This window comes from Callithrix jacchus, chromosome X, assembly GCF_049354715.1.
Source record: "Callithrix jacchus isolate 240 chromosome X, calJac240_pri, whole genome shotgun sequence".
NCBI classification, from domain to species: Eukaryota; Metazoa; Chordata; class Mammalia; order Primates; family Cebidae; genus Callithrix; species Callithrix jacchus.
This window is the reverse complement of record NC_133524.1, coordinates 90,534,247-90,554,207: the sequence shown is the minus strand read 5'-3', so window position 1 is coordinate 90,554,207 and position 19,961 is coordinate 90,534,247.

The following is a 19,961-nucleotide window of genomic DNA, read 5'->3' as shown; positions in this document are numbered from 1 at the left end:
ATGGATTTACTCACAGGAAGTCATGAATTTAGTTGATAGAGGCAGTTGGGTAAACATATGTGCGAGGACATGGAATATGTAGATTTTTGAATCATTCATTAATGCTTACCAGAAAGCAACCACCACAGAAAGGGACTGAGAGATGAAATACTCAAAAGGACTTTGGTTGATGTTATCAGCCAGCCCAGAACTAGCACAATGGGCACATGAACATAGAGGCCACAGTGGCAGGAACTGTAATATGGACCCAACAACGTAAACTCCCAAAGCTAATCTAACTATTGCTGCCTCCTCTAAATATCCAACTCAGCAAAAGAAGCCAACACTGAGCTTCCAATATGGCATTATTCCTCCAAGAAACCAAGTTGAATACATCAGGCCCCTTGGAAGGACCAACAACAGGTCGTCTTCAAAGGAACAGAAGTTATTCTGGATAAGGGTATTTCTTTCCAACTCACAGAGGCTCAACCTATCCACAGGCTTATAGAATACCTGCTCCACAGCCAAGAAATCTCATGTACAATAGCATTTAACCAGAGGACTTACTTCACAGTGAAAGAGGTAGAGTAGTGTGATCAACATACCATGACTTCTAGAACTAGGTAACTTCATAAACTTATGGATTGGGTTTCTAAAGATGTAAATAAAGCATGAAATCAGAGCAGAACTCTGAAAGGATGGGATGCCATCCTTCGGGATGCAGTGTATTCATTAAATCAGACACCCCTCTATGATATTGTGTCCCCAAAAGGAAAAATATGTGGGTTCTAGAACAAAGGATAGAATCTGGAGTACCCTAACTTACCATAACTCCCAATGACCCAATTAAAGATGGTTTGATTCTTGTCCCCATTGAACAAACTCTGAGCTCTTCAGGTTTAAAGATTCTGGTCCCCGCGAAGGGGGTATTCTCTCAAAGTGTCATTGAGCTACAAATGGCAGCTGCTACAAGAGCACATATATTTGTTCCCAGGGAACGGTAGGCAAAAGGATGAGTCACTACATTGGCAGGTGTAATTGAACTTAAGCTTCAAGGCTTCTTTTGTACAACGGGAACAAGAAGGGATAATAACATGAGAAATCCAGGTAACTCACTCAGTACTTCCTTTCAAATCCTTGACACATTTAAACAGAACAGACAAGTGCAAACTTTGCAGGTTAAGAAGAACATCATTATCAAGGGTTCAAGATCCTTGAGATCAATGGTTTTGATCCCACCACGAAGACCTTTCAAAGTGATAGCTGAAGGTGCGAGGAATTTGGAATGGACAGTGGAGGAGGGAGGGAATGAGTTCCAATTGTGTTCCTAAGATCAACTGCAGAGTTGTACACCATTGTTTGTCCCAGTAACCTCCTTGTTCTAAGTTTCTCATCAGAAAGTAAGGTTAACAAGAACCATAGGGAAGCTGCTTCTCAAAATTTTGTGAAGAAGTAAAGCTGTGTGGAGTAAAAAGTTGACTGTGCCTACCGTCAGAATACATCTTGTAGACCTCTTATAGGCTGCATTATGAATATTTTCATCTAATGTGATCTGAAATCCATCACAATGTTTATGCCAAAGACACACTTCTCACAGGCTTCTCCCAAGCCAATGACTGAGGTCAACTGAGACACTAAAGCAGTTCTGTTCCTGGGAGACCTGCCTTGCCAAACGTTGCTAAGAACCACAGTACAATCTAAAACACTTCTATCTGATCCCCCCCACATCTTTCCCTCCTTCCTTCACTCAGAGTCAGACCAGCATAGTCTGTCAATGCTTTCATGGACTGTCAGTTCTCCCAGCCTCTACTAGTTCTCTCTGTTTCTCAGAGGACTTGCAGTAGCACACTGCAACCAATCAAAGATTGCAAAAATGATGGCATGTGACAACTGATACTAGGTCAAAAAAAGCAGAGTGTTGTCCTCCTTGATCTCTCTTGGATCACTCATTTTGTAAAAGCCAGTTGCCATACCATGAGAATTTACCAGCACTCTTAAAGAAGATCCAGGTTAGGAGGGACTAAAGCCTATTGCCAACAGCTAGCATAGGTTTTCCAGACATGATGAGAAAGCCTTCTGGCAAAATGATTCTGCAGTCTAAGTCAAGCCTTCTGATGATTCTGGCCCAAGTTAACATCTTGACTGAGTGAGACTTGAGAGATCCTGAACCTGAATCACCCAACTAAATCACTCCCAAATTCTTGACCTGTATAAATTACAGGTGACATTAGATATTTTCCATATCTTATGCTACTTGATTTATGTAATCTGTTATTCAACCAATAGATAATTAATACAGATTTTAAGGTGAGATAATCTTTTTAAAAGTGATTAAATCAATGGCCACATCACAAAACAAATGGCCATGATGCATTTGTATTTTTCATGACTAAGGAAAAGAAAAGATCAGCTCAAGGTTCCTCTGTGATGTGAGTTAAAGTACACAGGCAAATTCCAAATTCAGTATTCCATTACTGAGTGAGTTCTATAAGTGCTATTTAATTAGTCTCAGGAAGTCAGGCATGGTGACTCACTCCTATAAACCAGCACTTTAGGAGGTGGGTGGATCACAAAGTCAAGAGTTCAAGACCAGCCTCGCCAAGATAGTGAAACCCTGTCTCTACTAAAAATACAAAAATTAGCTGGGCGTGGGTGCCTGTAATCTCAGCTACTCATGAGGCTGAGGCAGAGAATTGCTTGAACCCGGGAGGTGGAGGTTGCAGTGAGCCGAGATTGTGCCAGTGCACTCCAGCCTGGGTGACAGAGCAAGACTCTGTCTCAAAAATAAATAAATAAATAAACAGTCTCATGTAAAAATTAAATATTAGACTCACAGATTTTCTTAAAAATCTTAATGATGAATGTCATAGGCATTCCTATATGTAATTTCCAATCAAGCCTTAGGCCCTGTTACCTCACAATTATTCAGAGTGTACTCTAGATTTCCAGTAATGTTCATGCATTATTGATTTCTTAGGAATCAGTGCCCTATCAGTCAATTATGTCAATATAATAGCTTTAAGAATAAGGTATATTACATAATACTAGGATGGGAAAAGTGGGAGAGAGTGAAATTAATGATTTGTTTGTATTCCTCTGATAACCAGAGGTAAGCTGAGAAACAGACTTCAGCAGTTTTCACCACTAATCTTTGGTTAGAATGCTTTAGTGCCATTCCCATCCGATGATCACACAAAACCATTTTGATGTCCATGAGGGAAAAAAAAAGTCACACTTGACACTCAGAATTGATTGCTGCTATCCAGAGCAGATAAAGTATAAGCAGTACTGCAAAACTTCTAAATTTAAAAATCACAATTTTAGTATAATTGGAATATAAATTACTGAAACGTTAATGACTGTTTTAAAAGAGTTCTGAATGTTTAACAGCTATTACAAATTTATGGAAACTGCTCATTTTATTTTTATATTAGCTATTTCACCTTAAACAGCGACTCTCAGTGAGGAGGAGAGATTTTGCTCCCCAGAGATATTTGTCAATGTCTGGATGTAGTTTTTGGTTATCATAGGTTAAGGTAGAAAGCAGGCATGGGAAGGGAGGATGCTGCTGACATCTAGTGGGTAGAGGCCTGGGATGCTAATAAATATCACACAAGGGGCAGGATAGTTTCTCACAACAAATAATATCCTGGCCCAAAAAGTCAGTATTGCCCAGGTAGATAAATATTTATTCAAAGAGTCTAAGTATCTTATTTAAGTTGTTTTTGCAAGAAAAGTACAAGTACAAAAGCAAAGCTTTCTTTTCAATTTTGCTTTAGTAATTTAGCTCACAAATATTCTACAGATTAAAAAGGTAAACAAGAGACACCTCTACTAAAACCAATGCTAGATAAAAATATTCAACTCTACGGCAATAGTTGAAAGGCATATTGAGGAACTATGTTAAGTAAAAAAAACCTGTCTTCCCGAGTTCACAAGGGGCCTGGTTTCAAAGGCAAGAGTTTCCCAGCGCCATGCCTCCATCCAGCTCCCCATTTGGGAACCTAGAGTTCTTTGTCTAACTTTCCTGGGCATGGGCTAGGTAGAAATTCCAGGTGAGCTTTCTTTGTTCAGAAAGGCCCCACCAAAAGGAGGGGCTCTGTTGTGGGCCCAAGCAACCAATCTGGGATCAGTCAAAGATCAATCCCTCCAGAGGAAGTTTGAAAGAACTCCTCTCACTGGACAAGAACATGAACGGGGTAGGAATAACTTCAAAGTTAATACCCCACTGCCCCTTACCTGTGCTGATTTCCCTCTCTGGGATCCCCTCCCACAACAATGTGGGAGCTGTCTTTCCCTCTCTACCTGTGCCGATATCCCCTTCAGATTCCCGTCCCATGGCGGGACGCATGGCAGCATGGGATCTGGGATCTCTCTCTCTCTATCTCCCCTTCAGAAATCACTTTCTGCTAAACTGTTGGCTCCAATACTTACTTAAACAGTACCTTCACTGAGCTGTCAGGGCCCTTTTCCCCATTCTTGAGGCAAAGAGAGGCCAAGAACCTCGGACACATCAGGAAAAGAATCCCACAGGGAGAGGGCTGAGTGCCTCCCCCTCCCGATCAGGGAATTGGAAGCGTCTTGGGGAGGTCTCTCTGCTTGTCCCTGAGTCCTGTGACCCGATTACAATATTAAACTAATGAAGAACTAAAATGAAAAGGAAATGTACGTTGGTTTTGGTTGTTTTCACAACATGGGTGTGTTAGTTTACCACAAACTTAGTGCCTTAAAGTATCACAAATTTATTTCTTAAAGTTCTGTAGGTCAGAAGTCCCACACAGACTCACTGTGCCAAAATCATGGTGTTGGAAGGACTATGTTTTTTTGTGGGGCTAGAAGGGAAAATCCATTCTTGATTTTTCCAGGTTCTAGAAAGCGTCCACATTGCATGACTCATGGTTTCCTTCCTCCATCTTCAAAGCTATGGATGGGAGGTCTAGTCCTTCTCACATAGCATCACTCTGACCATTTCTTCTGCCTTCCTCCTCTACTTGTGATTGCATTGGGCCCACGAATTGACCCAAGATAACCTCCCTATTTTAAGGTCAGCTGGATAGCAACCTGAATTCCACCTGCAACATTAATTCCCTTTTGCCATGTAAAGTCACATATTTATAGAGTCAAATGATTAGAAGATGGATTCCTTTGGACAAAATATTATTTTGCCTATGAAAATATCAATAGAAAGTGAAATATTAGAAGGCTTAACATTCACCAATAAGTACAAAGAGAAAGACAGTCTGTTCCACAAGCTGAGGCTTAATTAGCTTTTTTGATATATTATAATAATCAAACACCAATGTGTCATCCTAGATCTAATAATCCATTTGTTATAAATCAAATCAACCACTGTTATGGGAAAATGCACACTGTACCATACTTATTAAGTCTCAGTGAATGAATAGATAGTACAGATCCAGTCTTTATATCATGTTGTAATTAGAAACTAATCTCAACTTCTGAACTTGGTCTTCTGTTTTGCTCTAAAATTTGCTACTGCTATTATAATTTTTCTCTATATCTATAATATCTGCTTGTCTAAGATTGTCACATTAGGGAGTTTGATACCACTTAAGAATTCCTCTGGGCTGCCTTATATTTCCAGAAATAATCCCTGTAATATCTGTTTCTGTTATAATGGTCTCTGTGGACATGAAAATATTAGAAAGTTGTTTTTTACTGGATGGCAACAGTTACCTGTCAGTGACTGATTTCCATAATCATGCTAGAAATATCAGAGAGGCAAAAAAATAACTGTGGCATAAAATGACTATAACTTCCGCCCGGTTCAAGCCTATATGCAATTCCATTCTTATTACTCATCAGATAATCCAACATCAGATGCCTCAGGATGTTCGTTATTGGTAAGTTATTGAGTGGTCTCACTACAAAAATTTTCAGACCAAAACCAAATTGTCCAGGTCTAGGAGAGAGAAAATTTCTTAGATGCTGCTGGTCCTGTTAATGAGAGTTACCGCGAAACAGAGCTTACCATTTAACTATTTGTCTGCCTGAAAGAATACAAGAAAGAACGATTAAAAATAGTTTTCATGTGTTCTTCTGTAAATCGTTTTCAGTCTCACTGAGTAAAAATGGTTTCTTGAAAAAGGCACTATCATAAATTCAACTCAAACCACAATTACCATATCGCCAGCAAAGATATAAACAAAATGATAGCTATAGTATTAGTGTCGTAAGTTTATCTGCCATGCAACATCACAAATCTACTAATTCATTCCTATTAACAAAGAGACATATTGTTCACAGAGGTTTATGACATTATTTATATTCATATATAGAGTACTTGGTGGCTAGACTTTTTTAAATAACAGGGAATAATTGGCAAGGCATAAATGCTACTACTGATAGATACATTTATAGCATGTGCCTCCATACACATACACTGAATTCAATAATTAGGAACATATTGGAAGAAAACATACATATTTCCTTATCTAATATAGTGGGTATTAAAAATATGACCTAAGCTAGCTTTTATCATACTGTCAGAGCCAACTGATATCTAAGGCAGTTTCAAAATGAAATAAAGGTGTCTTAGCAATAAGTGCTTCAGGAGACTGTGACTTTATATAATTCAATATTTCTATCATGGAATAATTACGTTAACAGCAAGTTGTTCTTACCTTGGCTAGACAGATGGCATTGGTGTCATCCATTCTCAGAGCAACCTTCTGGATACATTAGGTTTCTCAAGGGCATTTGAGTGATCAACTTTTGACCTCTCTGGAAGAAGTCTTCACTGAAACAAATCATTCCTATAATTATCTGTGTTAACTCAGAGAAAGGTTTAAGGCTAAGAAACAAAAATGTATGAAATAGTCTCCACTTTAGGAAATAAATCTGTAACTCCCAAATGGCACTGCCTACCGACTTACTACAATAGCAATTGTCCAATTACAAGTTACTCTCTCCTTAGGACCTTCCAGAAAAAAAAAAAAAAGTGACCGATACAACTGCCTGAATAGGTCTAATTTTAACATAGTTTGTATGTGATTTATCCATTAAAAAAATAAGTTGAACCTCATTATTTTAAACGTATTAGATACTTGGTGCTTTATTAAAAAGATAAACTGTACTGGGAAAACTATCTTGACGTTTAAAAAAATTAATAGTTTCCATTTAGTCATTTGTGACTTCTCCACCAGGTATTTGAGTTTAGTTACTTTTCCACTTTTGTAACAGCAAATATGTGGTAAAATTATATTAGAAATTTGAATTAGTATTAAATATACATTTATTCCTCAAAGAGTACTTTGAACTACTTAGATCTGCATCAATGATTTAAATGTTTGTTGTACTAACTGTCCTATTTTTTCACATAGGTCAGTATCAACTTTTGCCTCATATTGACATTATTCAATATTTACTTCAACTCCCCTCATTATGGATCCCATTTTTATGATTAAAAGTAAAACATATATAAAGTTCCTGAGAACTTTAATGACTGGGACACAGTAAGTGATCAACAAATTTTACCTGTTTTTATTTTTATACATCTATATGTAGCTATAAGTTATCTGCATGTCTTACTAGATGATTCATATAGAGAGTAAATGTCTTATAACATTATCATATTATTTACCCTCAAACACTCCATCTATGTCATTTTCCCATATATATCTAGAAAAAAATGTTTTGAATTGGAATGGAAAAAATGTACTACCATTTATGTATTGCTTACTATGGCAATCATTGTGATATTGTGGTATTCTTATGGGATGAATGTTTGTGACCCCCAAAAATTCATACATTGAAATCTTAATTCTTAATGTGATGATATTTGGGGATAGGACCTTTGAGAGGTAATTAGGTCACAAGGGTGTGACTCTCATGAAGGCATTAGTGCCCTTGCAAGAAGAGATGAGGTAAAAGCACGTTTCTTCTCTCTATTCTCCATCATACAAATGAGAAAATGGCCATCTGTAAATGAGGGAAATTTCCCTCATCAGACACCAATTTGCTGGCACCATGATCTTGGACATACCAGCCTCCAGAAGTATGAGAAATACATTTTTGTTTTTAATCCATTCAGCCTACAGTATTCTGTTAGAACAGACCAAACTGACTAAGAAATATATATTGTTTACTATTCACAGCAAAACTCAGTCAGTTTGGTCCTATTATTAGTGACATTTTACAGATAAAATGAAGTACAGAGAACTTTAATAACATGCTCAGGATCACAGAATTTGATCAGGCTGAATATGTAACATGAGTTCCTGTCCATATGACCTCTGAATCAAGCCAATCCCAAAAGAAAGTCTAACATCCGTAAGTATATTTTTCAAATCATATAATCTGGTAAGTTCTGTTTTAGTCTAAAGTGACAACTACTCCCATACAACCCAAGACCTGATTATTCACTGACTTGTATTGTTCTCTATTTGTTTTATTTGAATATATTCTTTATTAGGTTGCTATGAAGCATCTTAATAAACAGGGCTACTACATCCTTCCCATTCTTCACAGAACTTCAGTCCCTACTGGACACACAATAGAAGTAGTCACAACCAGTTGCTAGTTTACTATGATAAACTCTCGAATTCAACTGGAACAAGTAAAACTTTTCAGCTCAACCCTTAACCTCCTAAGTGTACTTCTCCACTTAGGATCTTCTCTAACATGCATCTATGCCCATCTGATTGTAAGCTTCTCTAATGTGAGGAATCTAGAAACCTCATTTACAAGCTTATAAGTTTGTTCAGTGTCTCAGTTCCCTGAAACTCAAGATGCCATTGCTGTACTGTTAAATTCTATACTTAAAGACAGAAAGATATCATTTAATCTTCTTTCTTCCCATTTAAATATCTTGCCTTTTCCATTACATTTTTCCTGCTTTTCTTTTTTAACCTTTATTATACTTTCAACCAACACGATGATTGTACATATTTATGTGGTACTGTGTGGTTTTTCAATACATGTATACAATGTGTAATTATCAAACAGGGTAATTAAGATATCTGTCACCTGAAACATTATCACTTCCTTGTATTGGGAACATTAAAAATCCTGCCTTCTAGCTTTCGAAAATATACATTTATTATAGTTAATTACTTTCATCTCACAATGGTATAAAACATTAAAAATATTATTCCTATCTATCTATCTACAATTTTGTGTCTATTAGCCAACTTCTGGCTGTATTCCCCTAACCCTTATCTTTCCCAGCCTCTGATAAATACTATTTTACTCTCTATTTCTATGAAAACAGCTTTTTTACCTTATACATACGAGTGAGAACATTCAATATTTGTCTTTCTCTGCCTGACTTATTTTACTTGAGGAGCTTCTGACTACATTCCTTACGCTTTGCTTTTTGATCTTCTGTTACCTCATTTTATTTCTTCTTTAATTTCATTTATTTTCTTCTTTGTCTTTGAAAGAGCCAACATATTTTTAAGCATTATTATATTCATGTTTTGGGCTAACTGACAAATCTAACAGCAGCTACATGCAGAGTATTTCTTCTTTTGTTCGTTTCTTCCACTTTATAAATTTTACACAAGATACTCAAGTGCATGAATTCAAATTACTAATGCAGTGGTGTCATGTTTTAGCATACATATAAGCTACCTGGAAGTCCCGTCAAAATCAGTTATATAGTCCCAGTCCCCAAGGATTTTGACTCAAGCTTAGCCTGGGTCCCAGAAATTTGCATTGTAATAGGTACGTTGAAATCAGTTTTGATGTAATAAATATAAGAAAAATGTTTTCGGAATCATACATTTTAAAAAGTTATTTATGTAATAATGGCATTTAAACTGTATCTTTTATTGAACTAGGAAAATGTTTAATACTATTATTAAATTCAGAGTAAATCAGAAATGTTAATGCATAGACTTTAACCTCAGATAAGTAAATGACTAATTATAAGACATACAGTGAAAATTTTGTTCACACCAGTTTTGCATGTTTTTGATGGCACAAATCAAAATATAACAAGTAATATTCATCTACCATAGACTGCATCATGATTCCTTTATGTCATTTGTCTTGAAATTATAATCCATTATTTTAGTCAAGTGGAATAGTAATGCTTCAAAATGGGAAATTTATCTTAGCAGCCTCAGCAGGTTTAATCTTTATTATCAGTTATCTCTCAATGACAGTTTTCCACAGAGGAATCAATTAAGTCTTAGGATTTGCAATACCCAAAAAATGATAAACAATCTGTTTCATAATTGTCAAGGGAACATATGGTTTCTTTATTCATCATTTCCCTCTTTGATACATTTAATGTTACCTTGTTGAGTGGTCAGAGTAAATGATGCCATGACTTTTATGCATGATTGTTTTTAACCAAAAGTATTCCTCAATTTGATAGAAATGATTCTACAGCATTGGCAACATTTGATGTTTTAAATAGCTGGAAGACCAATGTCATTTATTGTGTATTTTCAGTGGTTATTGACTATGGAAAGCTAACATTTATAAAATTTATAATGAAATAAAGATGCACACCATCATCAGTTGAATTATAAGTCATTTATTGCCATGTTTGTTAAATAGGAAAAAAAATTATTTCTTTGTATATTCATTGATTACTACAATAAGTAATACAGGTTAGGGCAGCACTGCCAACTACAATACATTACAACACTACCAAAACAATTTATTGGTGACTGATCTTACAGGTTTAAGTAAATCAAATTTCACCCACATAATATACATGTTTTTTCTACTTCTCCTAAAAATTAAGAAAGTTATTGTCCTCTTCTGCTATAAAATTAGAAGAATGTGCTTTTGTAAACATGTTCCAATGAGGCAAGTAAATTAAAAGCCTATTTTTTTTTATTTTAAGCTGAGACAACTGCCACGTTCCTTAAACAGTACACTCTAGTGGTAAATGCTAAATAACTTTTTTCATATATTTTTTAAAAAGGTCAGAATGAGGGCATACTAAGCTAAAATGAAAGTATCAACATCATAACCTTAATTGAGTGGTTACTGTAAGCATTTGGAAAAATCAATTGTCGAAATCCAGGACTCTTGGGCTACTATTATCTTCAGGAGTATTTAATACTCAATAGAGCTCTGATGGGAAAGAGTTGCTCTTTCAGAGAATCGGGTGGTAATTAAGTTTATTTTAATTTGTGGACTCTAATTAAACCAATATTTTCTATGAAGAAAGAAGTGCTCAAATACATTAATTAGAATCATTTTTTTTTTTTTTTTTTTTGAGACGGAGTTTCGCTCTTGTTACCTAGGCTGGAGTGCAATGGCGCGATCTCGGCTCACCGCAACCTCCGCCTCCTGGGTTCAGGCAATTCTCCTGCCTCAGCCTCCCGAGTAGCTGTGATTACAGGCACGCGCCACCATGCCAGCTAATTTTTGTATTTTTAGTAGAGACGGGGTTTCACCTTGTTAACCAGGATGGTCTCGATCTCTTGACCTCATGATCCACCTGCCTCGGCCTCCCAAAGTGCTGGGATTACAGGCTTGAGCCACCGCGCCGGGCCTAATTAGAATAATTTCTTACTAAATTTTGACACAGCAGTATTGTACTGCTGTTATCAGAAAAAGGGTCTTGATCCAGACCCCAGGAAAGGGTTTTCGTATCTCACACAAGAGGGAATTCAAGGTGAATCACAGAGTTCAGTGAGAAGAGATAGTTTATTAAAAGCTACTCCATTACAGAGTAGAGCATCTTCAGAAAGCAAGTGGACGAATGCACAATCTTTGTGTTAAGTTTTTCTTATATAGGGATCTTGTCTATGTAAAGACTAAATCTGTGTCTAAGTGCAAGTGGGCTGACAGCATGGCAAAATGTATTACTTTATTAATTTAAAGAAAATTATCCTTGACATTTTAGTGTGTAAGTACATCAAACCATAATTATAATTATTTGAAAGCATACATCATTATGGGTATTAAGACATCTGGACTATTTGCTGTTGTTGGAGTGTGTCCTTGTAGGTATCTTTAGGCTATTTCCTCAACTATAAATAGCTTATGACCATGGGTCATAACTGGCAAAGAATGCGCCTTGCTAGTTTGAAGATGGAGTTTATTTTAAAATGGTGTCATCAAGCTGGGCACGGTGGCTCACGCCTGTAATCCCAGCATTTTGGGATACTGAGGCAGGCGGATCATGAGGTCAGGGGTTCAAGACCAGCCTGACCAATGTGGTGAAAACCAGTCTCTACTTAAAAATACAAAAATTAGCCAGGTGTGGTGGTGCATACCTGTAATTCCAGCTACTTGGGAGGCTGAGGCAGGAGAATTGCTTGAACTCGGGAGGCGGATGTTGCGATGAGCTGAGAGTGTGCCATTACACTCCAACCCCGGTAACAAGAGCAAGTCTCCATCTCAAAAAAAAAAAAAAAAAAGTGTCATCCTGTCTCTGCTAGGCTCCTGCTTTGCTAACAGTATGAAAATACAAAAGAAATTAGTGAGCTTCTTTGGCGGGGGTAGGGGGGAATCTGGTCATAAGATTAGATTAAAACCTTTACAGAGAACATTTTAAACTCAATTATCTTCTGCAAAGAAGTAGGAAAATAATTTTCTGTTATTCATTGAGTTATTTGTTGTAGTTCTTTACAGTAATGTTACTCTTTATGGGTTCACCAAATCAGACATACAAAGTCAAAGTTCCTTGACATATACATCCCTTCATGAATTGTTTCCCTAAAAGAATCATACCTGTCTGGCTATATTTAAAATTACATGTACAGGCAAGGTGTGGTGACTCACAGCTGTAATCCCAGGATTTGGGGAGGGCAAGGCAGGAAGATCCCTTGAGGGCAAGATCTCAAGACCAGCCTAAGCAATGCAGTGAGACCCCATTTCTCCCCAAAATTAGCCAGGTCTGGTGTCAAGTGCCTGTACTCCTGGCTACTGAAAAAACTGAGGCAGGAGGAGTGCTCGAACCCAGGAGTTCAAGGTTACAGTGAACTATGATCATACAACTGAACTCCAGCCTGAGCAACAGAGTATGATCCTTTCTCAAAATAAAAGTTGCATGTACAAAGAAACTTAGGTCCGTAAAAGATATTAAAGCAAACTTTGAGGTGAATAAAACAGAGAATGAGAACAGACATCCTAATTTTCTCTTTTACTCTTTCACTTTCACTATATACCACTAAAATTACCAGGTATCTGCTTCAGTTTAAGAGGGAATTCATGCTCCATGAAAGGAAAAAAGAATGAAAAGAAAAAAATGGGGGGAAGCTTGTGGTTTTTCTTTGTTTGCTTTTTGTTTATTAGCTTTGCTTTGGTTTAGGCTTTAGAATTTTCTGGCTATCATTTAGTGATTGTCTCCTACATAGAAGGCATCATGCTAGGTCTTTGACTACATAATTATTACATTCAATCCTCTCAACTATCCTATAATGCAGGGTCTCCAATCCCCAGGACACGGGCCAGTAGTGGCTTACGGCCTGTTAGGACCTAGGCTGCACAGCAAGAGGTGAGCAGTGGGTGAGTGAGTAAAGCTTTATCTGTATTTACAGCTGCTCCCCATGACTCATATTACTGCCTGAGCTCTGCCTCCTCTCAGATCAGCGTTGGCATTAGATTTTCACAATAGGAGCCTGAACCATATTGTGAAATGTGCATGAGAGCAATCTAGTTGGCGAATCCCTTATGAGAATCTAATACCTGATGATCTGTCTCTGTCTCCCATCATCCCTAGTTGGCACCATCTAGTTTCTTTTTTAAAACAATTTTTTTACTTCCATAAGTTTTTGGGGAACAGGTGGTGTTTGGTTACATGGGTAAGTTCTTTAGTGATGATTTGCGAGATTTTGGTGAACTCATCGCCCAAGTAGTATACACTGAACCCAATTTGTGGTCTTTTATCTTTCATCTCCCTCCCACCCTTTCCCCTGAGTGCCCAAAGTCCATTGTATCATTCTTAAGACTTTGCATCCTCATAGCTTAGCTCCCACTAATGAGTAAGAACATACAATGTTTGATTTACCATTTCCAAGTTACCTTACTTAGACTAATAGTCTCCAGTTTTATCCAGTTGCTGCAAATGACATTAATTTGTTCCTTTTTACGGCTGAGTAGTATTTTATCATACATACATACCACAGTTTCTCTATCCACTCGTTGATTGAGGGGCATTTTGGCTAGTTCCATACTGTTGCAGTTGCAAACTGTGGTTCTATAAACAAGTATCTTTTCTGTATAATGGCTTCCTTCCCTTTGGGTAGATATCCAGTAGATGCCCAGTAGTATCAAATGGTAGTTCTACTTTTAGTTCTTTAAGGAATCTCTGCACTGTTTCCCATAGTGTTTGTACTAGATTGCATTCCCACCAGCAGTGTAGAAGACTCCCCTTTTCACTGCATCTGCACCAACATCTATTATTTTGTGATTTTTTGATTATGGCCATTCTTACAGGAGCAAGGTGGTATCACATTGTGGTTTTGATTTGCATTTCCCTGATCATTAGTGATGCCGAGCATTTTTTTTTTTTTAATATAAAGATGGGGTTTCACCATGATGGCCAGGCTGGTCCTGAACTCCTGACCTCAGGTGATCCACCCACCTCGGCCTCCCAAAGTGCTAGGATTACAGGCATGAGCCACCATGCCCGGCTTGAACTTTTTTTTTATATGTCTGTTGGTCATTTGTATATCTTCTTTTGAAAATTGTCTATTCATGTCTTTAACTCACTGTTTGATGGGATTGTTTGTTATTTTCTTATTAATATTGTTTGAGTTCCTTGTAGATTCTGGATATTAGTCCTTTGTTGAATGTATAGAAAAAACAATCTTAACATTCAAGTGGAACAAAAAAATAAAAATAAAAACTCACATAGCCAAAGCAAGACTATGCAAAAAGGACAAATCTGGAAGCATCACATTACTTGACTTCAAACTGTACTGTAAGGTCATAGTCACCAAAACAGCAAAAACAGCATGGTACTGGTATAAAAATAGGCACAGAGACCAATGGAGCAGAATAGAAAACCCAGAAATAAACCCAAATACTTACAGCCAACTGATCCTTGACAAAGCAAACAAAAGCATAAAGTTGGGAGAAGACACCCTGTTCAACAAATGGTTCTGGGATAATTGGCAAGCCACATGTAGGAGCATGAAGCTGGATCCTCATCTCTCACCTCATATGAAAATCAATTCCAGATTAATCAAGAACTTAATTCTAAGACCTGCAACTATAAAAATTCTAGAAGATAACATTAGAAAAACTCTTCTACACATTGGTATAGTCAAAGAATTCATGACCAACAAACCAAAAGCAAATGCAAGAAACCAAAAGAAAAATAGGTGAGACTTAATTAAACTAAAGAGTTTCTGCACAGTAAAAGAAACAGAGTAAACGGACAACCCAAGGATGGGAGAAAATCTTCACAATCTGTGCATCCAACAAGGGAATGTCTAGTTTTAGGAGAACAATCTCAGGGCTCCAGCTGATTGTACATTATGGTGAGTTGCATATTTTTTCATTATATATTACAATGTAATAATAATAGAAATAAAGTGTGCAATAAATGCAATGAACTTGAATCATCCCAAAACCATGCCCTACCCCTGGTACACGGAAAAATAGTCTTCCACTAAACTGGTCCCTGGGGCCAAAATGGTTGAGGAAAGCTGCCATAAATTATTTATTATTATAAGCTGCATTTTATAGATAAGAAGTATGTTTAGGCCTGCCTTAGCCTTTCTGAACATCCCAAAAGCCCCAAACATACAACAATCTAGAAATGTGTCTTTTTTCCTATATTAGTCCATTCTCTTACTGCTATAAAAAAATACCTTAAACTGGGTAATTTATTTTTTTAAAAAAGAGGTTTAATTGACTCATGGTTCCGCAGACTATGCGTAAAGCATGGTTAGGGAAACCTCAGGAAACTCAGTCATGGCAGAAGGGAAAGCGGGCATGTCTTTCATGGCTGGAGCAGAAGAGCATGAAGGGGAGATGCTAAACACTTTTAAACAACCAAATCTTGTGAGAATGCACTCACTGTCATGAAAACAGCAAGGAAGAAATCCACTTCCAATATCCAATCACACCCTACCAGGCCTCCCCTCCAACACTGGGGAGGAAATGGAGTCCATTAATTTAAGTGAAATAACTCAGGAATTGAAAATCAAATAACACATGTTCTCACATGTTCATCTGTTGACAGATGGCCCTGCATGGTATATAGGCAGCACCCAAAATTGGACAGGCTAAGGCACTATAGCCCCTTTCTAGGACATCCCTGAAGGACAGTGGTGTAAGAAAACCTTCCCAGTGGACAGAACTTTGAGCAGTGCACCTGGTTGTGCCCATTGCCTAGAAGGAGCAATGGCCAGATATGCAATTATATACTGATTCATGGGTTGTAGCCAATGGTTTGGCTGGATGGACAGGGACTTGTAAGCAGAGTAATTGGAAAATTTGTGATAAAGAAATCTGGGAAAGAAGTATGTGGATAGACCTATCTGAGTGGTCAAAAAGTGTGAATATATTTGTATCCCATATGAATGCTCACCAACAGGTGACCTCAAAAGAGGAGGATTTTAATAGTCAAGTGAATAGCATGACTGATTCTGTGACAACCACTCATCCTGTTTCCCCATCCACCCCTGTCATTCCTTCCACCGTGACCACTTTATTTACAGGCCCACTAGGGGGCCCATAAATCCTGGTAATTACCAGGGTCCTTTTCCTTCACCCTCAGCTCAGGTCACCCTTCAGATAGTGATGCTAAATCAAATGAGATAATTTGTGCTCACCAGAAGCTAGTCACTGGTGTTAATATCCCAGCTCTTACCTGATGCCATCCCCAATCACCTTTACTCACCCTGCTGGGAACCAGAAGCATGTTGTACATCTTTCTAGTGTCCATAACTATAGACTGTATAACCCTGGGAAATTACTTAAATTTTCTCTGCCTCACTCTCCTCATCTGTAACGTGAGCATGTAATAGTTCCCACTTCATAGAGCTTTGAAAAAAATAGCTAAATCTGAAAGCACCCATCATGCTTTATGCTACCATCAAGCTACTCATCATGCTACCTAGAAAACAAGTATATTCAAATACTGAAAATACTAGGAATTCCTGAAAATACTAGGAAAAAATTTTATCTGAAAGTTTTGCAATATTCAACAACAAAAACTTTAAAAGAAAAATCTGCCAAGGTTAAACCACAACACAATATTATATTTGTACCATTAGTCCTCCTCTCACCGTCTCCCTCCTTAATCAACATGCTCACTTAATTACCAAGAGCATACCCATAAAATTCTCTCTTATGCTCAGGAGAGCAAGAACATTAGGTAACTCCTCTTCTATAACTGCTGTAGTCAGTGAAAAGCTAGTGCTTGGCTCATATTCCTGAGAGAAGTTGTTGCCAAAAAATAAGCATCAGATAGCTCTAGGGCAGTATTTTATGGAGTATCACCACTAGACTACATTTTCATAATCACTTGAAGTAGTTGTAAAAAATTTCAGATTCCTGGGCCACATCCCAGATTCACTGAGCCACCTCTGACAGTGAGGTCCAGAAATATATGTTTTATAAGCACTCAGATGATACTTATGCATGATATTTTTTGAAACCATTGCCCCAAAGAACATTCTTTATCAGAGGATAAGACAAGTATCATTGATGACAAGTTTCTGCTACAGAAGAAGAAAATTCAAACCTAGATAGCTCTCCATGAGAAGTTTCTAATGACCTTACCGGTATCAAATCACACTGAAACAAAATTACTTGCCATGGGTCCATTTGCACTCTAGTGTTTGTAAATTAGAGGCTCCTTTATTTTAATTACTTTATACATTACAGAAATCTAATATTTGTGGTTTAAGAAATGAGAAAAAAGTAGATAAAGCAGTGCCTAGAATACATGCATTATTGATTGTATTGTTTATCTCAATTTGAGTTTGAATAAAAATGGGTTAGGCAAGTCTTCAGACATTTCCACTTTAATAATTCTACAGGACTCATTCCTATTTTTTAAACTTGTAATGATGTGGTCACCTCTGGGAAACCCAGGAAGTGTTATTGCCAATCGACTCCTACAACTTGACTCGGTTCATCCTTAAGCGAATGAACCATTTTTCGTCTAGTTGTTAAGGACATTGCTGCTCAGTGGTACGAGCTTAAATAAGGTTTCTAGACACAAATGTTTTCAGAGACAGGGGAAATAATGGAGTAGCACTATTAGAAAAAAAGACATCTGCAATCTATGCTCTGAACTATTGTAAAATTGTACTTGTAGCAGAAGTTAAAGCAGGCTACCAAAATCCATAAATTAGTCCTTGGAAATTGTTTTATGAAATCAGTATGAATTACTAATTTTAGCAGACATTCGTTGTACTGGCTCTCCAACACTGATTCACTCTCATTCCAGAAAATACTGCCAAATTTTATTCTGAGTAACTTTGACTCATTCCTTGACTTTTTGGTTTGCATATTATTTAGTCCTGTCTAACAAGATCTTCTCATATTTTTGGCCAGAGTTATGTGTTCAGATATGATTATGCAATTTCGTAGAAGTCCATAAGACTTTTGTCAGGACCTGTAAGATAGTACACTCTTTGCTCACTAGATTTGAAACTGGGAGAATATAGATCCTGAACTGTTGTCAGCATCTTGACGCCACACAAAACTTGAGATTGATTTCAACACAGCCATGAACTGAAAGTTAATTACAATGTTCGAACCCTAAACTCACTCTTAACCTGTGTGAGCCAACAAACACCTGAAATTTCAGATACATTAGTAAATAATATCTTTTTTTTTTTTTTGAGACAGAGTCTTGCTCTGTCGCAGGCTAACGTGCAATGGCATGATCTCCGCTCACTGCAACCTCCTTCTCCCAGGTTCAAGCAATTCTCCTGCCTCAGCCTCCCGAGTAGCTGGGATTACAGGTGCGTGCCACCATGCCCAGCTAATTTATATATATATATATATATTTTTAGTAGAGACAGAGTTTCTCCATGTTGGCTAGGATCGTCTCGATCTCTTGACCTCATTATCCGCTTGCCTCGGCCTCCCAAAGTGCTGGGATTACAGGCATGAGCCACCGCACCCAGCCTTTTTTAACTAAAGTGTTCTAGATTCTATGAAGCGTCACCTTTTTGTTAATCTTTCTAGAGTACAACTGAAGCTGTGAGTACAAGATGAAGGCTGAATGATTGTGAAAAGGCAATTCTCTCAACAAACATCTATTGAGTGCTTGCTCTTTACCAATGAACTTATTAAAGGTACATTATTTGAGTACACCAGTGACTATAAAACAGGATTACACCTCACACGTCTTATAAATATTTTCTTTTAATATTCCTTTTAAAAAGTAAATTTTATCCACTTGAAAGCCATAATAAAAAGCATGCTTGAATGAGTCATTTGTGGTTTGTATATACATATGAATTAAATTCACTAGAGATTATCAAGGCATTTATATATGCTCTTGGTCAATTCACTTTTATGTACTTCTACTATCCTTTGGAATAAATGTACTTACCTAGGAAGACGAGAGGCCTGCACTAGTCATTTTTTCTGTACGTAGTCTTTGAATATCCATTCATTATAAAATTGTTCAAGTAGATGCACTATCATGGCATATGTGCATCAGATACAGTTAAAGGATAAGTAAGTCTTAGTTCATCTGCTGGGTATAGGCTACATGCTCTTATCACATATAATTGTTGTGCAGTTCAACATAAATATTAACATGGTTTGTAGCTGAAATATGTAAGATAAGAAATGCAAGTGTGATTTGTTACACATAAAATGATTATGATATTATTTATCTAGGGTTTATTACACATCAAACACTATCCTCAGTATTTTACATGGATTATTCATTATATCTTTACATCACCATAAGGGATATATTATCTCCATTTCTATGTTGCTGAAAAAAAAATGAGACTTGGGAAAGTTAACTGCATTGCCTATGGTTGTATGGATAGTAAATAATAGAGTAAGGTTGCCTTTAAATCCACTTAATCTTGCTGCTAATATCACCATGCTTTTAATGACTA